The following is a 23,258-nucleotide window of genomic DNA, read 5'->3' on the forward strand; positions in this document are numbered from 1 at the left end:
CTTCAAGAGGGTTGAGGTCACACAAATCGGGTATATTACTTTGCTTGGGCCGCCATAATGAGGTACCACAGGCTGAGTGGCTTCAGAGCCATTTATTTCCTCACAGTTCCAGCGGCCAGAAGTCCAAGATGAAGAGGTCACCAGGTTTGGCTTCATTCTGAGGCCTTGCTCCTTGGCTTGCAGATGGCCGCCTTCTCCCTGTGTCTTCACATGGTCTTCCCTCTGTGTGGAACTGTGTCCTAACTTCCTCTTCTTAGGAGGACACCAGTCAGATTGGATTAGGGCCCACCCATGTGAACTTATATTTAATCTTAATTACCTCTTTAAAGACATCATCTGCAAATACAGTCACATTCTGAGGTACTGGGGGTTAGGACTCCAACATATGAATTTGGCAGGGCGGGGAGGGGATGGGTGGAAACAATTCAGCCCATAACATCAAGGACAGATTTGAGAAACTGTTCCAAATGAAAGGAAACCAAAGAGACATGACAACCAATCTAATGTGTGGTCCTAAATTGGATCCTGGACCAGAACTGGTGAAAACAAATGCGATCTAGGGGTGATGTAACACAGCTGTCTCGATGTTAAATTTCCTGATTTTTATAACTACTGCCTTGTGCTGGTGGTTGTTATGGACTGAATGTTTGTGTCCCTCCTCAAATTCATATGTTGAAGCCCTCACACTCCGTGTGGCTGTATTTGGAGAGGAGGTCTCTGAAGAAGTAATTAAGGTTAAATGAGGTCGTGAGGGAAGGGCCCTGGCTGGTAGGATTAGTGTCCTTATAAGACAAGACATTAGAGACCTTGCTCACGCATGCGTGCTCCCCCGCCCCCATGCACTGAGGGAAGGCCACGTGAGGACACAGTAAGATGGTTATCTACACATCAGGGAAGAGAGCCCTCATCAGGAACTGAATCAGCTAGAACCTTAACCTTGCACTTCTAGCCTCCAGAACTGTGAGAAAATAAATTTCTGTTGCTTAAGCCACCCAGCCTGTGGTATTCGGTTATGGAGGCCTGAGCTAAGACAGTGGTTATGTAGAACATACTTGGCCTTAGGCAAGGCACACTGAGACATTTAGAAGCACGAAGACATCGTGTTTGCAACTTACTCTCAAATGGTTTGGGAAAAATATGTACATAATTTTATATATATATATAAATATATAAATGTGTATAGAGAGAGAGGAAGGGACGGGGAGAGGGAAGAAAAAATCTTAAGGCAAATGTGCCAAAATATTAACAGTTGTTGAATTGGGTTGAACAGCATATAGGAATTCCCTGTATTGTTTATGGAAATCATCTCTAAGTTTGAAATTATTTGTAAATAAAAGGAAAATTAACTGGTTAGTTCCTTTGGGGTATGGGATCCTTAGGAATTAGAGCGGTATTTTTGAGCAATATTTAGGGAATCTTTCCAATCCGGCTAGGCTCTCTTTATTGAAGACGATCCCCTTACTTGCACATGATATTGGTCCTTGTTCCTACACTTTCAGTGACCCTATCTTATTTCACACTCTCTGCAGTCCTGTGTCTATAAGACAGGCAGCTTAGCATCATTCTAAAGACGAAGCTGTTGCAGCTGAGTGGGTCGCCTGGGTCATCTTCATTAACCATCCCAGCCTGCTAGGAGGGCTACTGCCCCGAAATTCATCCAGGGCACTACGAAGCATTTCCCTGCTCCCTACAGGCCTATTGAGACATCTCTCTTTGTGTGAGACCGCACACAGGTCCCGGACTATGCCCACCCAGAACATGACAATGACTCAGGACACTTCCTCTTACCACCTCCTCCCTCTGGCTCACCCAAACAAAAAGGCCATCACCCTGACCCTAGACCCCACCGATCCCACTTTGTCTCCTTTCCACAGGAAGGCAGAGCCCAACGTCTTCCACACCCTGGCAGAGCCAGCTGGGGAGATGGGACATGCTCAGGACTCCTCTGGAAGAGCCCAGCTCCCACTGCACCCCCCCCCCGCCCCCGCAGCAGCCTTCCACCTGGCCTCCAGGTCACGGTCAAGCCTCTCTCTGCTGCTGAGCGTGGAGGAGCACCCTCTTCCGCTCGCTTCACTCAGAGGGCCTCTTGGGGTCCATTCCCTGAGGGGTCATCCAGCCCTGCCCCCCCCCAGCCTGGGAAACCTCTGCCCACACCCTCTTGCTGCACGCCCCCCACCAGCCCTTCCTGTGTGCCCCACCACCGTTCCTGCCCGTCTGCAACCGTTTCTGCAGCCACTCTGCCCAGCACCGAAGAGACTTAAATTGGGGGCGGAGGCTCTTGTGGGCCCCTCTGACCTCTGGCTGGGTGAACCACACTGGCACAGAGAATGGATGGCAGTCTCTGTTCGGCAAAAGCTGCAGTGACTCTTACTTGGTGTAACAGCCTCAGGCAGAAATTTCCATTTTCCAGCTGAGACGCAGATGCAGGAAATGCTGTCACTCTGGCCTGTCCCACATCAAGATGCCAGGGGTAGGTGAGGGAGAGCAGGCAATGAAAGACTCTGACCTGGTGAAAGGGAAAGCGGAGCTCGCTGTTCAGGACATGGGTCTGTATAGAGCAGGAGACAAAACAGGTGAACAGATGAAAGGCTTCTACTTGTGTAGGAAAAAAATCTTGCCCTTGGGGCGCCTGGGTGGCTCAGTTGGTTAAGCCTTGGGCTCAGGTCGATCCCAGGGTTCTGGGATCGAACCCCGCATTGGGCTCCCTGCTCAGCAGGGAGTCTGCGTCTCTTTCTCTCTCTCCCTCTGCCCCTCCCTCCCGACCCTGCTCGCTTTCTCTCGCTCTCAAATAAATAAAATCTTTTTTAAAAATCTTGCTCTTTTTCTTTTTGCTTTTTTGTATGAGTGGGGTAGACATTGTTGGGCCCCTTTATGGGCTCCCGCACTGCCCGCCCCCACTACGACTAATGTTGGCTGTAAAAGGAATATTTGGTACTGATGGCATGCCCCTGGTTTCTGCCTCTGTCAAGCCTATATTACACGAGAAGCATTATTTGGGGGATAAACATTTAAAATAAAATAACTTCTCCATACATTCGACCCAAGTAACCATTGCCCTCTAGAACAAACAGAATACAATTTGAGATTTAAATTTGTAAAGAGTATTCGGTTTCTTTTTTTGCAGTCCATCTGTGACGGAATTTGTCTCCTCACACCCTAGGTCCTTCAGGGAGTCACTTAGGAAGAATTCCTTGGTGCGGAGGGGCAGCTGAACCAGGGGTCCTGACTCTCTCTTGAAATGTACCTTCCCCCACTGGGGTTCTCCTGCCTGTTTTGATAATCTCTGCCCCAACCAAAAAAAAAATTTTTTTTGGAATAAATGAGGGCAGAAGAATCTGGTTAACTTTGAACCTGCCCCCATTTCCATGCCACCGAATGGGCTGGAGATTAGCATATCTCACAGGTATGCACAACTCACAAGCAAACAGAACTCAGTGTGGCCACCCCAATGCCTGATAGCAAAAGACAAGACCACAAAAGCAAAACCAAACAAGTGGGACATCACACTAAAATGCTTCCGCACAGCAAAAGAAACCATCAATAAAATGGAAAGGCAACCTATTGAAGGGGAGAAAATATGTGCAACTCATATGTTTGATAAGGGGTTAGTATCCAAAATACATAAAGAATTCATATTTGAAAGTTGCCAACAGAGTAGATCTTCAAAGTTTTCATCACAAGAATTTTTTGCAGCTGTGGATGGTAACGGATGTTAACTAGACTTATTGTGACCATTTCGCAATGTAGGCAAAGGTCAAATCACTATGCGGTACACCTGCGACTGATATAATGTGATGTCAATTAAACCTCAAGTAAGAAAAAAGGTCAATCTGTAGTAGAATGGATGAAGGTCCTGTGGTACATCTATAGAATGGAATACTCTAATGGAATGGAAATGAACTACACGTAGATGCAACAATGTGGGTGAATCTCATAAAGATATCTCTCGGAGGGGGAGACGAACCATGAGAGATGATGGACTCTGAAAAACAAACTGAGGGTTCTAGGGGGGAGGGGGGTGGGAGAATGGGTTAGCCTGGTGATGGATATTAAAGAGGGCACGTACTGAATGGAGCACTGGGTGTTATACGCAAACAGTGAATCATGGAACACTACATCAAAAACTAATGATGTAAGGTATGGTGATTAACATAACAATAAAAAATTTAATAATAATAAAAAAGATATCTCATAAAGATAAAGCCAGATAAAAATGCTGGCTGGAAGGCTGACTTAAAAAGAGCACATACCACATGATACCATTTAAAGTTCAAGCACAGACACAACTAAGCTAGCCTGAGAGAACTCAGGATAGTGGTTACCTTTGAGGGGGTGTGGTCACTGGTGGTAGACAGGAGGCAAATTCTGGAATGCTGGTGAGAACGGGGCAGCCCCGGAGGCCAGGGAGCTGGCATGACACAGCTGGGCCTTGGTGTTCACCTGTTGAACTGGAATAATCTCACAGAAGAAAAACAGACCAAATCACTCTATGACAGTGATGGATCAAGACAAAATCTCTCATCATGGCTGACTACAAAGATATAAACCTTGTCCAAACCACAAAAAATGATCAAACACCCCCCTTTGTCCACTCATATCAGTGACCCATGCTTCTCTACCAATTAGTTTTAGTCTCTCTTCATTCCGTCCACCATATAGGTTTCCAATACCCTTGCTTCCTGCCAGCACCCAATCTAGATCCACATTGGCTTCTCCAATCCTCCCCGCAAATCACCTACCAGAGGCCCGCATCCTCCAAGTCTTTTATAACACCCCCTTACTGAGACACCACACTGTGTGCATTCTCCCTCGCTGCACTGAGTAATAAATCCAACATGCTCAACCACACTTGGGTCCCTGGTGGTCTTTGGCTAGAGGGCTTTGACACAGGATAGGTTCTGTTTCTTGAAATGCATAATGGTTAGGTGGATTTTTTTTTTTTGCGAAATTCATCATGCTATGCAATTATTTATGCCCTTGCATATATCTACTTGCAAGACCGACTGCACAACAGATGCTTATGGCAAGTTATCCACTGTATTAAAGCTTCCCAATTAAAAAAAAAATAACGTAACGAATCCCACACCACTGAGTATTCATAGAACAAAACTTTGGGTTTTTTTTTTTTTTTTAAAGATTTTATTTATTTGACAGAGAGAGGCACAGTGAGAATGAGAGAGAGAGAAGAGGGAGAGAGAAAAAGAGAACACAAGCAAGGGGAGCCCGATGTGGGGCTTGATCCCAGGACCCTGGGATCATGACCTGAGCTGAAGGCAGACGCATAACGACTGAGCCACCCGGGTGCCCCAGAACTTTTTTGAACTCCTGTTATATAGCTAGGGTTTTCCTGGGTGTTTGGGGGCACAGAAATGCAGAATACACATTTCCTGTCCTCAAGGGGTTTAGAGCCAGTGAGTAAGGGACAGGCATGGCTAGGTAGGGAGAGACAGGGAGGGGGCTAGTAACCAGGCTCACAGAAATCCCAGATGTGGAGAAATGTTATAGGCAAGATATTAACCAGAGAGAAAAGAGCATAACAAATCCACCTTGCTATTTTCGGAATATTTACAAATCCACCTTGTTTGTCTTAAATGTTATAGACAAGATAGTTACCAAGTTCCCTGGTCTGTTTTCTATAAAAGAGGGATCATAAAAGCCCTCAGTGGCAACCCATTCGGGACCCCTCTCACTCTAGAGAGCTTTTTTTCTTTCCTTTCTGTTCTCACCTTCACTTAATAAGCTTTCACTTCACTTCACCCTTTTGTCCACGAGATTCATTCTTGGACTCCGTGAGACAAGAACCCCGCAACCCCGCAACACCAGGGAACCTCGACACTTACATGCTGCGAAGCTGTGGAAGAGCGGTTTTGAAAGGTGCATCGTGTCCCTCAGGCTGATTGGGAAAAGGCATTTCCAGGTGGTCACATCAGGAGGGACAGCGCACAGGTGCTGGATAAACGTGATAGGTAACTGCAAACACCTGGGAATGAAGAGTCTGCAACGGAGGATTTAAGGTAATAATAGATGTTTAGTTTCCCTGTCTCAAAACCAAAACACCACTGAAAGGACTCTATAGACCCCTCAAATTTGATTAAGATAAAATTAAGATGAAAATAAACAGAATCAGGAATGAGAAAGGAAACATAATTAAATCTAGAGGTTTTTAAAGTATGAGAACACAAGGTGAATTTTCCAATTAAATGTGGTGGACTGACCACAAGCATCTAAATTCGTTTTTTCCTAAGACACAAAATTAACTGTAAACAAATGCTCTTTTTAATGTATAAACTCACCATGTGGACAAAGGGAACAGATGTCATGAAAGCACAACAGATTTCCGGAAGGCAGCAGGGTGGGCGCAGACCCAGCTGAGACCAGTGAAAATCCAGCCCAGATGCCTAGCGGAATCCCTGAGGGGCAAAGGACCTGACAGCCACCGGGTCCCTAGGAAGGCAGGGGTAGGAGGTGACTTTTTTTAGAGGGGGACTGACTTCTGACTTGACCCCAGATCCCCACCCCAAGTGTGTTGACAAGAGTTGGGGCAAGTCCAAAATCAAGAAAAACAAAGTTAATGGAATAATTGATAGTGTTAGGGGGAGTGCTCAGTGCATCCATGTTCTGGGTCCAGGACAGGTCAGAAAATGAAATAACACAGGTAAATGTTGGAGGTCCATATAGTGCTCTATGGTGGGTCTGAGTTGGGCCTGGGAGGGGCCGATGTATATGGCCTTACTGTATCATGGGAGTACCACCAGGTCTGGCTGACCTTGTAATTCATGCGGCTCTTGTTCTTGTGCAGTCCCCACAGCCAGGCCACCCCCTTCACAGCCGCAGGAGGAATTGCCACAGTGTCAAGACAAATCCATCCTTTGGGAGAGCACTCCACCATCCCAAGAGTGCAAGCAAGAGGCCGTGACATAGGAGGGGAAAGAGCTCAGCAGAGGCCCAGCACCTGGAAGACTGTCATGCATCGCCCTCCTTGGACGGATAAAATGGGGATAATAATAGTACTCACTTGGTACCTTTTTAGCAGATTAAAAAAAACTGAAGAAAGTAAAGCACTTAGCACAGTGCTAGCATCTAAGGGCTGAATGTTAACTGTAGATATTATTTCTGTTAGCACCTGCCTACATGCCCTGAATCAGGATGCCCCTTTCTTGCCTTAGAAAACCCACCATTCCGTTTTAGTACGCTCACAGCCTAGCTTGGAACGCTCTGCACCAGTCACGAGGTAGCTACAGCTACCATCTTCTGATGCACGGATAGGAAAAGAAAACAACAAAGTAGCCAAGTTTACACAAACCACAAACTTCAGCGACTCGGTCCGTCCACAGCTCGAACTCAAAGGCTAGGTAAAGCCGCAACCACCGCGCAAGTAGGCGCAGCTCCGGCCCCGAAAGACACGCCCACAAGGAAGCCCCCAACCCGTTTGGTGGGTTGCGAGAAACCGTAGTGCGCAGGGCGTGTGGGGCGTGTGGGGCCTGTGGGGAGCCTATGAAGGCCCCACCCCCGTGAGAATGCCCCTGGACTTCCCGCCCCTTACGTGACGCCCCGCCCTCCACGTAGAATTCTCTGAACGAAGCTTCCTCCACAGACACCTGCCCTACACGCCCCGCCCTCCATGTAGAAAGTCCTGCACGCCCCGCCCCCCTACGGAATACCCCGCATGTCCCGCCCACCACGCAGAATGCGCCTATGCCCCGCCCATCACGTTAGACCACCCCACTCGCCCCGCCCTCACGTAGAACTCACAGGTCCTGCCCACCACGTAGAGCGCGCCACTCGCCCCGCCCACACGTACAACGCCTTCACACGCCCTGCCCACTACGTTAGACCGCCCCACATGCCCCGCCTTCCACGTAAAAAATGCCCCGCTCGCCCCGCCCTCATGTAACTGCTCCGCCCCCACCCCGCCCTCCACGTAGAACCACCCACATGCCCCGCCCACCACGTTAAACGGCCGCGTTTGCCCCGTCCTCACGTAGAACGCCCTCCACAGCCCGCCCCCCACGTAGACCCACATGTCCCGCCCAACACGTAGAGCGGGCCATTCGCCCCGCCCACCACGTCGAACGACTTCGCCGCCCCACGCACTACGTTGATCGCCCCTACGCCCCACCCTCCACGTAGAACGTCCCTCTGGCCCCGCCCCTTCGTATAACACCCCGCTCGCTCCGCCCACACGTAGAACGTCCCCTCCCCTACGTAAACCACCCACATGTCCCGCCCACCACGTAGAGCGGGCCATTCGCCCCGCCCACCACGTAGAGAGGGCCACTAGCCCCACCCACACGCAGAACGACTTCGCAGCCCCGCCCACTACGTTAGGCCGCCCCACGCCCCGCTCGCTCCGCCCGCACGTAGAACTCCCCCACCACACACACACCCCGTCTCCAAAGTAGAACCACCCACATGTCTCTCCCACCAGGTAGAGCGGTCCACACGCCCCTCCCACCACGTTGACCGTCCCGCCCTTCACGTAGAACGTCATGCTCGCTCCGCCCACAACGTAGACCGCCCCACACACCCCTCCCTTCACGTACAACGCCCCACCGGTTTCGCCCACCGTGTAGATCTCTGCGCAGTCCCCGCCCTCCACGTAGAAAGACCGCCCAAGTTGTAGCCTTCTTAGTCCCGAGAATAGACTCGCACCTGAGACTCCCACTGCTCCAGTACCCCAGCACTGCCTTTACCGTGTGGATGGGGCGAACCTGAGTGGAACCAAACTGGCCAATGGGGAGAGGAGCAGGGCCGTGCTTTATAGAATTGGACGGGATGGCGGAAGACTCTAGATTAGTGTTCGAGTAGGGCTAGGACCAATGGCAACTGTGAGAGCTGTGTGCGGATCCTATGGGCTCGGAGCGTGCCTGGCAGCGGGGCGGGATTCAGTGAATTTCAAATAGAGAAGGCGGGACGCACAGGTGGACTCCAAGGCAGGAGTGAAGCTGGAGTATGTGCGGGATGGGGACGTGGGTGCACCCCTATGTATGTAATGGCAGGGACATCTTAACAGTTGTTGGAAGTCCCCAGTAATAGATGAAAATAGCAGAGTGGCTCTGGGGTCATTGATAAGACAGCAGTAGTAACGGGAAGATCGTGTCTTTTTGGTATTTTACAGCTCCTGCATGACTGGGAGAAACAATATTTCCTGTTAACTTTGCACTTGTCTTTACCTGTGCCCGTCACCCCAGCCCAATTAATAGCAAGGCTGCCTTTTTCTTTCTCGCTCTGAGCTGATTTTCACTCTTTCTATCCCAGAGAGGTTTTCACTCTTTTACTCTCCCTTTTAGCCAAGGGCAGGTGAGGTCAACCATGGAACATTATTCTGTGAAATTCAGATCTTAACCATTGTCTGGCTTCCACTCATCTAATGATGGTTTGGAGAACACAGTTTGTGGTTGGATAAATGTACATTCTTCACATTGCTTCAACAGCAGCTTAGTGTTGGATCATCAGACAGGACAGTGGCTGCATACAAGTATTCAAGACTCCGGAGGTCCCACATTTGAACACTGTAATATAGACAAATGCTGGAAGAATGATGATAGAATGTGTAGTCCACTTGTAAGTCAGGAGCCAAGTTTCCCCAAGTTAAACGAAAAGAGCAGATCCCATTTCTAATCTGAAAAGCATGCAGATATCAGATGTTGGTGCACTAGCAAAAATACCAAATATATTGATTTGCTTGTTTGTTTCTCTGATATTTTTAGTAATGTTAAAGATCCCAGTGAGTCTATGGGAATGTAGGTACAACATTCCTCCACCCTGATGATGTGGTTTGGAGTTGTGGGGTCCGGAGCCGATGACCAAGAAGGAATTCTTGAGGCCTCCTTGGTGCACAAAGTGGTTATATTAAAGCATGCGGACAGGAGCCATGGGCAGAAAGAGCTGCACTGGGGTTGTGAGGATTGACTGATTATATAAGATTTTCTATCCTATGGAGAGGAGGGTGATGATAGGGCTCCAGGAAATTGAGTCTATAGGTTTCTGGAGATTCCTTTTTTTCCCTTGTAAATCATTAAGACAATTGCAAACTGATGGAGACTCTTGTCCTGCATGACTGTGATCTCCATCAGTTAACCATTTGGTTTTCTCTTTCCTTTGTTCTCAGGCAGCCAGGAGTGCCTGAGGAATGTCACACACATCCCACCTTGGGTGGGAGGGAGGAGGGGGGTGTTAGCTTGTGCTTTGCCCTCAGCTTGCCTTCTGCTCCTCATCACAAACAAATGGAACGATATTCCATGCTCACGGATTGGAAGAACAAATATTGTTGAAATGTCTATACTACACAAAGCAATCTACAGATTTAATGTAATCCCCAGCAAAATACCAACAGCCTTTTTCACAGAACTATCACCAATAATACTAAAATTTATAGGATATTTACATTTAATGTAATTATTAATATTTGGATTTATGTCTTATAATTTATTACTTTTCTTTTTCTAATTAAAGATTTTATTTATTTATTTATTTATTTATTTATTTATTTATTTAAGAGAGAGAGGGCACGCAGAGTGAGAGTGAGAGAGCACAAGCAAGGCCAGGGGCAGAGGGAGAAGCAGACTCCCCACTGAGCGGGGAGCCCGACATGGGGCTCAATCCCAGGACCCTGGGATCATGACCTGAGCAGAAGGCAGACGCTTAACCGCTGAGCCACGCAGGCACCTATTATTACTTTCCTGATTGTTTCCTCTGTTTTTTTCTCTCTTTCTCCTGCCTTCTTTTCAATTATTTAAATATTTTCAGCATTATTTTGTCTAAATACATTTTTTACTATATCCCTTTTAATATATATTTTTAGTAGTATCTCTATGATTTAAATATATATTAACTTTTCAGGGACTGATTAGAATTCATATTTTAAAATTTCATGTGAGGGACACCTGGGTGGCTCCGTTGGTTAAGCATCTGCCTTCGGCTCAGGTCATGATCCCAGGGTCCTGGGATCGAGCCCCGCGTCGGGCTCCCTGCTCAGCGGGGAGCCTGCTTCTCCCTCTCCCTCTGCCTGCTGCTCCCGGTGCTTGTGCTCTCTCTCTCTGGCATATAAATAAATAAAATCTTTAAAAAAATAATAAAACTTCATGTGGAATGTAGAAAGCTTTCCCCTTTGTATTATTATCGCTCGATGTTTTACATCCATGTGTCACTTATCAATTTGTTGCCTCTCAGCTGTGAACGCACTCTTCAATATATACTTCATGATCAACAGCCAACTTCCTTCAAGCATTTCTCCTTTGAAGTGAGCGTAATGTTAAGATTTCTCAGTAGAGGGCACTCACTCACACGCCAGGAGGACGGTGCTTCCGACAATTTCTGGTGTAGGGGAAAGAAGGAGTCTTCCCTGTGGGGTTTGAGGACATCCAGTGGAACCTGCCCGAGTCTCAGGTCCAGAACACCATCTCTCTGTGACCTTGCAGCCTCAGCCTGGCAAAAACCTGCCCACAGCCCTCTCAGCACAGATCTCCTGCTCTGCAACCCCCCACCGCACGTTCCTTGGCCATGCAAAACCCACCTGCTGTACAAGGGACCAGGAAGAGTCGTTCATAATGCCTGTGCTCTGAAGGCCTTTTGCCCCTGCTGGCGCCTGATGTGCTCTGGGCCAGGAGTGGCCATCAAGAAAGAAATCCTTGAGACATTTTCAGTGCAAAAAGGTGTTTTTATTAAAGCATGGGGGACAGGACGGTGGGCAGGAAGAGCTGCACTGGGATTGTGAGGAGCAATTAACTAGATACTTTCAAGTTGGGGGGGGTGGTGTAGAGATCAGGGAAGTTTCCAAAAGGACTTTTGTATGTTAAAGAAGACTTACTGGATTCTGGAGGTCTGGATATCGTCAAGCTAAGGTTGCTCTTTGCCTGTAGCAAAGCATTAACATGAAGACAGTTGTGACCTTCTTGACGATTGTCATACTCTGCCTGATTGTCATACTCTGCCTGTCTCGGGTATTTATCAAGGGGCTGCAAATTGTAAGGAAATTTAATTTTATCTCATTTCTTTTGCCTTTGTTCTCCTCCTCAGCACCCAGATTCCCACTGCATGCACACACTGTCAGCTGCTGATCACTTACATATGCATTTTGAGGGGACACAAACATTCAGTCTGTAGCCTTCTGCCCCTTGTCCTCCAAAGTCCATGTCCTTCTCACATGCAAAATGCATGCATTCCATCCCAATAGCCCCCAAAGTCTTAACTCATTCCAGCATCACTCTACAGTCTAAGTCCAAAGTCTCATGTAAATATCACCTAAATCAGGCATGGGTGAGACTCAGAATATGATTCTTTCTGAGGCAAATTCCTCTCCAGCTGTGAACCTGTGAAACCAAACAAGTTAGGTGCTTCCAAAACACAAGGGTGGGGCAGGCATACAATAGACATTCCCATTCCAAAAGGGAGAAATAGGAAGGAAGAAAGGGGTAATGGTCCCAAGTAAGTCCCAAACCCAACAGGGCAAACAACAGTAAACTTTAAAGCTGGAGAATAATCCTCTGTGGCTCAATGTTCCACCCTGTGGGCCCTTTGGGGGGCAGTGTCACCCCTACCGGATACTGCTCACAGTGCAGCTCTCTGAGCTGGCCCCACTCATGTAGTCCCACCCTTTGAAACTGCTCTGGGCCACAGGGCCCGGCACTCTGGGCCTCTGGTGGCGGGGACAGCCCTGAGTATCTCTGAAACACCTTCAGGGTCATTCTTCCACAGCCTTGAAGAAGAGTGCTTGGCTTCTGTTTTGATGGCTGATCCAGGGGCGCCTGGGTGGCTCAGTTGGTTAAGCGTCTGCCTTCGGCTCAGGTCGTGATTCCAGGGTCCTGGGATCGAGTCCTGCATCAGGTTCCCTGCTCAGCGGGAAGCCTGCTTCTCCCTCTCCCTCTGCCTCCTGCTCCCCCTGCTTGTGCTCTTTCTCTCCCTCTCTCTCAAATAAATAAATACATAAAAATCTATTGGATGGCTGGTCCATACTAATTTCCGTACCCTTGGCCACTCTGTTGGTGTTCCTGATTGGATCCAGGATGCTACAACTATATACATAAAACCCCTACCAGACAGTGTTTTGATTTTACTTTCAATCACAATCCACATCTTAAAGAACTCAAGAGAATAGAGTCTGTACCTAGCTATTTCACTAAGTTTGTTCCTCTTCCTTCATTCCTGATGTTCCAAGTATCCCTCTGTTATCATTTCCCTTCTATTTGAAACACTTCCTTAACAATGTTGGAGGGTGGGAGAATGGGAGAGAAGAGGTAGAGCATAAGCACTCTAGTCTTTTTAAATAAAAGCACCAATCCCATCAAGGGGACTCCAACCTCACGATCTCATCCAAGCCCAAGCACCTCCCAAAGACCCCACATCTTAATACCATCACATTGGGTGTTAGGGTTTCAACATATAAACATTGGGGGGACACAGTCAGTCCATAGCAGCAATCAGTCTGATTGGGGTCAGGCTGCTGGTTCTGAGCAGCCTTCTTTTTTTTTATTATGTTATGTTAATCACCATACATTACATAATTAGTTTTTGATGTAGTGATCCATGATTCATTGTTTGCGTATAACACCCAGTGCTCCATGCAGTACGTGTCCTCTTTAATACCCATCACCAGGCTAACCCATCCCCCCACCCCCCTCCCCTCTAGAACCCTCAGTTTGTTCCTGCTCTCGCTGTGTTCTCTATTTGTCAAATAAATAAATAAAATCTAAAAAAAAAAAGAAGTGGTACCCCATTGGGGCATAAATTGCAGCAGAGGTGTAAGTATCATTTGTTACAACAGGAATAAACCAACGTTGTGTCCCTTATGGTAGACAAAGTCAGTTAAACAGTTTCTGCAAAGCAGGCTGGAATGCCTTTGATGATAACAGTTTGACTATCACATCTGGCCTCATCTCGATGTGGCCCACTCTGGGTGGACTGGAATCTGCCAATATTTGTAGTGACCTCAGCAGCATTTTGTTGACTTGGGGTTAGGGTACAATTCTTACAAGCCTGGAGGTTTAAATTAATAATGTGACCATTAAGTACCAGAAAGGACTTATAGGAGGAATATGACCTTCTGAAGTTTTCGAAGGAACAGCTATTGAATTTCGTCAACGGAATTGAGTGGAAGATGACAGATCCAGCAATTGATTAAATTCAGAGCAGTAGCTAGCTATGTTCAAGGAAAAGAATACAAGAGAGCTTTGTTTTTACTTAGGCAGCAGACAGAGACCACAGGGAACCAGCAATAATATGATAAGGTTATATCCTGCCACATTGCTAAAAAAGTTTATTAGTTCCAATAGGGTTTTTTGGGGTTTTTTTTGTGGATCCCTTTGGATTTTATATAAAAAAATCATGTCATATGAAAGTAAAGATTTTTACTCATTCCTTTCCAGTTGGCAGCATTTTATTTCTTTTTCTTTTTTTAAAGATTTTTTTATTTTTCTGAGAAAGAGAGTGAGTGAGAGAGAGCACGAGTTGGGGGAGAGGCAGACTCCTCGCCGTGCAGAGAGCCTGACAGGGGGCTTGATCCCAGGACCCCAGGATCACAACCTGAGCCGAAGGCAGATGCCCAACCGACTGAGCCACCCAGATGCCCCAATTTTATTTCTTTTTCTTGCCTAATTTCCCTGGCTATAACTTCCGGTACAATGTTGAATGTAAGTGGTGAGAATAGACATCCTTGTCTTGTTCCTGATCTTAGGGAGAGAGCAGACTTTCACCATTAAGTGTGATGGTAACTGTGGGTTTTTTATAGATAATCTGATCATGCTGAGAAAGTCCCCTTCTCATCCTAGTTTTTGAATGTTTTTATCCTGAAAGGGTGTTGGATTTTATCAGATGCTTTTTCTGTGTCTATTGAGATGATCATATGGTTTTAAATCTTTTATTCTATTAATACTGTGTATTTGTTACATTAATTGATTTTCACATGTTAAACCAAACTTGCATTTCTGGAATAGAATCTCACCTGGTCAGGGGCGCCTGGGTGGCTCAGTTGGTTGAGCGTCTGCCTTCGGCTCAGGTCATGATCCCAGGGTTCTGGGATTGAGCCCCGCATCTGTGGGAGGCCTGCTTCTCCCACCCCCACTCCCCCTGCTTGTGTTCCCTCTCTCGCTGTGTCTCTGTCAAATAAATAAATAAAATCTTAAAAAAAAATCTCACCTGGTCATGGTGTATAATACTTTTTTTATGTTGGTGGATTTGCTTAGCTAGTATTTTAAGAATTTTTTGAGAATATTCATAAAAGTTATTGGTCTGTAGTTTTATTTTCTTGTGATATCTTTGTCTAGTTTTGATATTAGGGTAATATTAGCCTTACACAATGAGTTGGGAAGCATTCCCCCTCTTCTATTTTTTGGATGAGCTTGTGAAGTTTGGTCACTTACTTCATGGCATCTTATTTCTTCAAAGCTAGCCACAGAGAGTCTGACCTCAGGGAGAGCCCAGTCCCTCTTTTAAAGTTTTTAACGTGATTAAGCAGGCACACCTGGGGTAATATCCCCTTTGATTAACTCAAAATCAATTGATCTGAGACCTTAACTACAGGTGCAAAATCCCCTCACCTTTGCCATATTCTATTGACTAGAAGCAAGTCACAGGTTCTGTCCACACTCACAAAGAGGTAATTATAAAGGGCATGAATACCAGGTGTCAGGAATCATGAGATCACCATAAGGTCTACACCCTGAAAGGTATATACACTGTAAATGGCTAATAATTCTTTAAGTGTAGTTAATCTATAGAGTCTCCTCTATAATGGCTTTTCTTACATTTTATTTGTTGTTGTTGCAAAACCCAGGCCATTTTTCCTGCACTATTTCCCATGATCTGGATTTTGCTGATTACATCTCCATGATGTTGTCAAACATGTTCTTTTATATTTTTAATTTCCTATAAATTGATAATTATACTTAGGGTTTGATCACATGCAAATTCTATTTTTCTTTTTTTGGCAAGACCACAACACAGAAGACCATTACAGAAGGCACATATTGACCAGTCATTTTTCTTGTTGTAATAGTATCACCTGTTGGTAATCACTCCCTAGATCCATTAATTCATTAGAGGCTGACAATGTTGAATTCCAATTCTATCTTTTTTTCTTTATCTGGCTACACTGAAGTTCACATAAGAAGGTCCCCAGGGATCCACCTTACTCCCTCCACAAGAACAGAGTTGAGGTGCCTGTGTTCTGGTGGGGAGACAGGTATGAAAAAAGGCAGATAGCTCTGAAGTTTACAGGTAATACCATATTGCCTTGGTGATGAAGGGTTTGACCAATAAGCGAGCCAAAACACTGCAGAGGCATAAATGGGTCAGGCATTCACAGATTCAAGATTTCTTCATTTCAAAATCTCCAGAAGACAGAGTATATAGAACCACTTCCCAAGCTCCTCCCACTCGGCCATTTTGAGGGGTGGTATTTATGGCCCTTCTAGAACTTCCTGTTGTGACACCCATGGTAGGGAATTTTCAGGAGTCTATCCAGACTTACACAAGTCCAAGTCACATTAAAGGGACTTGGGGTGCAGCAGGTAACAAGCATGAATGGTCATGGACAGAACCAGGAGCATAGCAGAGGTCTGCAAGAATGTGCAGTCCATACTGGGGGCTTTGGAGGAACAAAGAGAGGAAGTTGAGGCATGATTTCCTCCAGCCCGGCTTGCCATCTACCTCTAGTAGGTGACAAGGCTGCATTTCAGGGAGGATTTACCTCTCTTAATTCTCAGAGGCATGTCAGGATGGGGAGGGGATCTAAACCGCTCCAGGAGAGGAATGAACACTGATGCTGGTGCGCTGGACACAAAGGCCCCCTCTCTGTTAGAGTTTTGTTTCTCCACAAACAGCAGGAAATCCAACAACAGGGAGTCGTGGCCTGGGTGAGGCTGCTCATGTGAACAATTCTTGCTGTTTAATCCTCTGTAGAACTTACGCCTGTAACCTACCTGAGTGGGAAACTGACAGTAGGGAGTGTGTTCAGAATTCAAACAGCTTCTTCTCTCCTCCAGGGTTTTGTCTTTTTTTTTTTTAAGATTTTATTTATTTGACAGAGAGAGAGTGAGGGAGAGAGAGCAGGAACGGGGAGGAGAAGCAAGCTCCCCGCTGAGCAGGGACCCCGATGTGGGACTCTATCCCAGGACCCTGGGATCATGACCTGAGCCGAAGGCAGACGCTTCACCGACTGAGCCATCCAGGTGTCCCTCCAGGGTTATGTTTTTATTTTATTTTTTATGAATAGGTAATTCATGAATTGGTAATAAATTTACATGGTTCAGAAATCAAAGGGATATAAAAATATATAAATTAAGAAGTTTCACTCCCACCCATGTGCGTGTGTGTGCACATACACACACACGTCTATGTTTTAGTAAAAATTTATTTAATTTGCTTGTTGGTTTACTTTGTTTTCTTTATGCAAATATAAGCAATACCAATATATATTTTTATTTAACCCCCTTTCTCACACACAGTTTAGTCTACCATATATACTGTTCTATACCTAGTTTGGTTTTCTTATCTCAATATATTCTAAAGATCTATCTATAAATATATACATGGTTTCATTATTTCAGTGTATTCCAATGTGCATATTACCATATTTTTTCTATTGATGGACAATTGAGTTATTATTAGCCTTCTAGTAGTACAAACAATACTACAATATAATTTTTCCATATTTTATTATTTAATAGACTTTTTAAATTTTTTATTCTTTTCAGTCCTCATGCACTTTTAATTTTTTAAATTCTGTTTCTACTGAAGCTGATTGATTACAGTGTAGTTAATATACAGTATTATATTAGTTTCAGGTGTACAATATATGATTCAACAATTCCATATATTATTTAGTACTCATCAAGATAAGTGTACTTTTAATCCCCATCACCTATTTCACCCATCCCCCCACCTCCCTGTTTGTCCTCTATAGTTAAGAGTCTGTTTTTTGGTTTGTCTCTTTTTTCTCTTTGTTTGTTTTGTATCTTAAATTTCATGTATGTGTGAAATCATATGGTATTTGTCTTTGTCCGACTGGCTTATTTCGCTTAGTATTATATTCTCTAGCTCCATCCATGTTGTTGAAAATGGCAAGATTTCATTCTTTTTTATGGCTGAGTAATATCCCATTACATATATATATATGTATATATACACACACACATATATACATATATATGTGTATATATAGATAGGTACACACACACACACCACATCTTCTTTATCCATTCATCAATCAATGGACACTCGGGCTGTTTCCATAATTTGGCTACCATAAATAATGCTGCAATAAACATAGGGGTGCGTGTATCCTTTCAAATTAATGTTTTCATTTTCCTCTGGTAAATACCCAGTATGGAGCCCAATGCAGGGCTTGAACTCACAACCCTGAAATCAAGACCTGAGCTGAGATTAAGAATCAGATGCTTAACTAACTGAACCACCTAGGCACCACCCCCCCTTTTTATACCACATCGTCTTTATTCATCCATCAGTTGATGGACATTTGAGCTCTTTCTATAATTGGCTATTGTTCATAATGCTGCTATGAACATCGAGGTGCATTTTTCCCTTCAAATTAGTATTTTTGTGTCCTTTGGGTAAATACCTAGTAGTGCAATTGCCGGGTCATAGGATAGGTCTATTTTTTAACTTTTTGAGGAACCTCCATACTGTTTTCCAGAGGGGCTGCACCAGTTTGCATTCCCAACAGTGTAAGAGGGTTCCCCTTTCTCCCCATCCTCACCAATACCTGTTGTTTCATGTGTTGTTAATTTTAGCCATTCTGACTGGTGTGAGGTGATATCTCATTGTATTTCCCTGATGATGAGTGATGTGGAGCATCTTTTCCTGTGTCTGTTGGCCACCTGGATGTCTTCTTTGGAAAAATGTCTGAATGTCTTCGGCCCATTTTTTATTTTTATTTTTTGCCCATTTTTAAATTGGATTATTATTATTTTTGGTGTTGAATTTTATAAGTTCTTTATATATTTTGGATACTAACCCTTTATCAGATATGTCATTTGCAAATATCTTCTCCCATTCCATAGGCTGCCTTTTAGTTTTGTTGGTTGCTCTCTTCACTGTGCAAAAGCTTTTTATTTTGATGAAATCCCAATAGTTTATTTTTGCTTTTGTTTCCTTTTTCTCAGGAGACATATCTAGAAAGAAGTTGCGACAGCCAATGTCAAAGAAATTACTGCCTGTGTTCTCTTCTAGGATTTTTATGATTTCAGGTCTCACATTTAGGCCTTTAAATCCACTTTGAATTTATTTTTGTGTCTGGTATAAGAAAGTGATCCAGATTCGTTCTATTACATTTGCTGCCCAGTTTTCCCAGCACCATTTGTTGAAGAGACTGTCTTTTCCCCACTGGATATTCTTTCTTGCTTTGTTGAAGATTAATTGACCATGTAATTGTGGGTTTATTTCTGGATTTTCTATTCTTGTGGAGTACCATACTGTTTAGATTACTATAGTTTTGTAATATAATTTGAAGTCCAGAACTGTGATGCCACTAGCTTTTTTAAGCAATTGCTTTTCAAACAATTTTTCAAGATTGCTTTGGCTATTTGGGGGTCTTTTGTGGTTTCATACAAATTTTAGGATTTTTTGTTCTAGTTCTCTGAAAAATGCTGTTGTTATTTTCATAGGGGTTGCATGAAATGTGTAGATAGCTTTGGGTAGTATAGACATTTTAACAATGTTCATTTTTCCAGTCCATGAGCACAGAAATTCTTTCCATTTCTTTGTGTTGTTTTTAATTTCTTTCATCAATGTTTTATAGTTTCAGAGTACAGGTCTTTCACCTCTTTGGTTAGGTTTATTCCTAGGTATCTTATTATTTTTGGTGCAATTGTAAATGGGATTGTTTTCTTAATTTCTCTTTCTGCTGCTTCATTACTGGTGTATAGAAATGCAACAGATTTCTGCACATTGATTTTGTATCCTGCGACTTTGCTGAATTCCTTTATCAGTTCTAGCAGTTTTTTTGGTGGAGTCTCTTGGGTTTTCTATATACAGTATCATGTCATCTGCAAATCGTGACAAGTTTTACTTCTTCCTTACTGATTTGGATTTCTTTCATTTCTGTTTTCTGACTGCTGAGGCTAGGACTTCCAGGACTGTGTTAAATGAAAGGGGTGAGAATGGACATCCTGGTCTTAGAAAAGCTCTCAGTTTTTCTCCATTAAAGATGACGTTAGCTGTGAGTTTTTCATATATGGCCTTTGTTGAGGTTACACATTTTTGACAAAAATACTACCCGTTGCTACAGAAGCGTAGCAAAAATGCTACAGAAGCGCCCTTCTCAGTGCTGCATATTCAGAGGCACGTACCATCTATGTCATTTTACTGGTGAGGTTAACTTCGATCAGTGGGTTAACCCAGGGGTGTCTGCCAGGTTTCTAACCATAAAGTTACTGTTTTTCCCTTTGTAGTTAATATCTTGGGAGATACGCTGTCTCTCATCAATCTTTCACCTACTAATTTTAGCACCCATGGATGGATCTTGTCTGCAACAATTATTTCAGTGGTGTTCTTTTTTAAAAGATTTTATTTATTTATTTGAGATAGAGAGAGTGAGAGAGCAGGACCAGGGGAGCAGAGGGAGAGGGGGAAGCAGGCTCCCCACTGAGGAGGGAGTCTGATGCAGGACTCGATCCCAGGACCCCGGGATCACGACCAGAGCCAAAGGCAGACGCTTAACCCACTGAACCACCCAGGCATCCCTTCAGTGGTGTTCTAATAGTGCTTTTCTAATGTCCTCATTCCTTTCATATTTATTAATTAGAATTATTCTGTAAGCAAGAGTTGTCCCTCTCCCCTCATTTATGTATTCAATTAGTTATTTATATCAATTTATTCTATGGGTTATAATCTAATAGTATCATTATTTTCTGTTTCAAATTGTTGGCCATTGCAAGCTCTTTCAGGTTGGCTATGGTGCCCGTTTGATATGTCCACATCTATTTTTTTTTCTTTTTTTGAGTACTTCCTTAATTTCTGGGACTACAAGACACTCCAGCTCATTTTCTATCTTCCCTGCCCCAGTTCAACTACTTTTTCGAGGAACTCTAGTTCCTTTTATTAGAAAATATTTAGAAACGTGGATCTGGTTGCTATGTATGCTCATTGGTATTCATTGGGCTATTATTGCTTCTAGGCCCTCTTAGGTAACTTGGAGACTTGGAAATATATGAATGTATTATTAACTCATGCCACATACATTTTGCCTGCCTGCCTGCCTGCCTGCCTTCCTTCCTTCCTCTCTCTCTCTCTCTCTCTCCCCCTTCCTACTTTCTTTCCTTTCTTTCTCTTTCTCCCTCTGTCTTCCATCTACCTACCTACCTACCTACGTACTTACCTACCTCCCAGCCTCTGATTCCAACCCAACACCACAGAGCTCATTCCACCCTTACCCTTTTCCTTAATTATAACTTCTTTCACTCACAGTGAGAAATCTGGCTCTCATTAACTACAGTATATTTACTTATTTGTTCAACTATAGTATTCACATAAAGAGGTTTCAAAATTGCCAACCCATCCCTGGGAGAAACAAATTTATTAATTATAGTATGGTATTTATGTTCCGTTCCTTTCACTAATATCCAGTGAAAACGCTGTTTTCCAAGTTATGTAGGTTATGTCTTTTCTTCCCCACCCCCTTCAGTGTAGTGTTGTTAATTTGTAAAGTAATTAGGTTCATATTTAAAAGTTAGTGTTCCATTTTGGGTCCCCTCCCCGCATCCATTTAAAAAATTTATGTATTATAAAATTCACATTTTGTGGTATACATTTCTATGGGTTTTGACAAATGCAGAGTCCTGTATGCACTACCACAGTCATGATACACCGGTTGAAGAACATATGAGTTGTCTCCAGCTTTTGGCAATTATGAATGAAGCTGCTTAAACATTTACATATAGGTTTTAGTGTGAACATAAGTTTATTTATCTTGGGTGAATACCTAAGAGTGAGATTGCTGTTTAATTTTATATGAAACTAATTTTATATGAAAGTATATGTTTAATTTTATATGAAACTATATAATGTATTAAAGGTCTAGTTGGTCCATATTTTTTGAAGCAATTGTTATTATCACCCTTTTTTGTTTTAGTCATTTTAATAGGTCTGTAGGGGTATTTCATTGTGGTTTTAGTTTGCATTTTCCTAATGACAAATAATGTTGAACATATTTTTGTGTGCTTTTTTGCCCTTTTATTTGGTCAAGTGTCTGTTCAAGTCTTTTGTCCATTTTTATGTGTTGTTATAAAGTCTTATTATAAACTTTTGAGAGTTTTTTGTAACATATTCCAGATACAAGTTAGATATGTGTTTTGAAATTATTTTCTCCTAGTCTTTGGCTTGTTATTCTTCCAAGAAGAACAGTTTGTTTGATGAAGTCTAATTTATCTTTTTTTTTTTTTTTTACTGGACTGTGGGTTTCATGTCATATCTAAGAAATCTTTGCTAACCCAAGATTACAAGCTTTTCTTCCATGTTTACTTCTAGAAGTTTTATATCTTAATGTTTCACATTTAGGTCTATGATCCACTTTTTTGTGGTAAAATATACATAACATAAAATTCATCATGTTATCCATTTTAAAATGTACAATATGGTGGCATTTAGTATATTCACAGTGTTGAACAACCATCACCACTATCTAGTTCCAGAATATTTTCATCACCACACAAGGAAACCCCCTATCTATTAAGCAGTCACCCCTCATCCCACTCTTCCACCAGCCCCTGGCAACAACTACTACTTTCTGTCTCTACAGATTTGCCTATTCTGGTTATTTCCTTTAAATGGAATCATACAATATGTGGCCTTTTTATCTGGCTTCTTTCATGTAGCATAATGTTTTCAAAGTTTATACTGTGGCATGCATCCATGCTTCATTCCTTTTTATGGCTGAATAATATTGCATGGTGTGAATATACCACATTTTGTTTATCTACTCATCAGCTGATAGACACTTCGGTTATTTCCACCTTTCAGCTATTGTGAATAGTGCCTCTATGAATACCTGTGTACAAGCTTTTATTTGAACACATGTTTTCAACTATTTTGGGTATACATCTATAAGTACAATTGCTGGATCCTATGATAATTCTATGTGTAACTTATTGAGGAACTGCCAAACTATTTTCCACAGAGGTGGTTCAATTTTACATTCCCATAAGCAAGGCATTTAAGTTCCCAATTTCTCTAATATCCTTGCCAACGTTTCAGAATACATAATTTCTTTCAGAAAAAAAAGCAGGGAACACTTCCCAACTCATTTT

At 43.5% G+C, this 23,258-nt stretch overlaps 1 protein-coding gene and 1 long non-coding RNA gene across 9 annotated transcripts in view; one reads left to right on the forward strand and one right to left on the reverse strand.

The window, feature by feature from the left end:
• LOC115940541 (uncharacterized) overlaps nt 1-7,498 on the reverse strand; it is a 127,127-nt gene extending 119,629 nt beyond the window's left edge. For 3 of the 8 annotated variants that reach the window (XR_014141457.1, XR_014141456.1, XR_014141454.1), the window contains exons 1-4: nt 7,304-7,498; nt 5,841-5,995; nt 4,323-4,458; nt 2,296-2,548 (exon numbers count right to left, since the gene is read on the reverse strand). This is a non-coding gene — a long non-coding RNA (uncharacterized LOC115940541). Of the gene's footprint in view, nt 1-163; nt 2,549-4,322; nt 4,459-5,840; nt 5,996-7,303 lie in introns of those variants that run through there. The other 5 variants (XR_014141459.1, XR_014141455.1, XR_014141458.1 and 2 more) reach the window with 4 other exon arrangements.
• The window catches only part of ZNF630 (zinc finger protein 630), a 265,177-nt gene that overhangs the window by 110,043 nt on the left and 131,876 nt on the right, over nt 1-23,258 (forward strand). The gene's annotated exons all lie outside the window — the stretch shown is intronic.

The sequence above is a fragment of the Leptonychotes weddellii genome, chromosome X, assembly GCF_054177405.1.
Source record: "Leptonychotes weddellii isolate Sample4059 chromosome X, ASM5417740v2, whole genome shotgun sequence".
Lineage (NCBI taxonomy): Eukaryota > Metazoa > Chordata > Mammalia > Carnivora > Phocidae > Leptonychotes > Leptonychotes weddellii.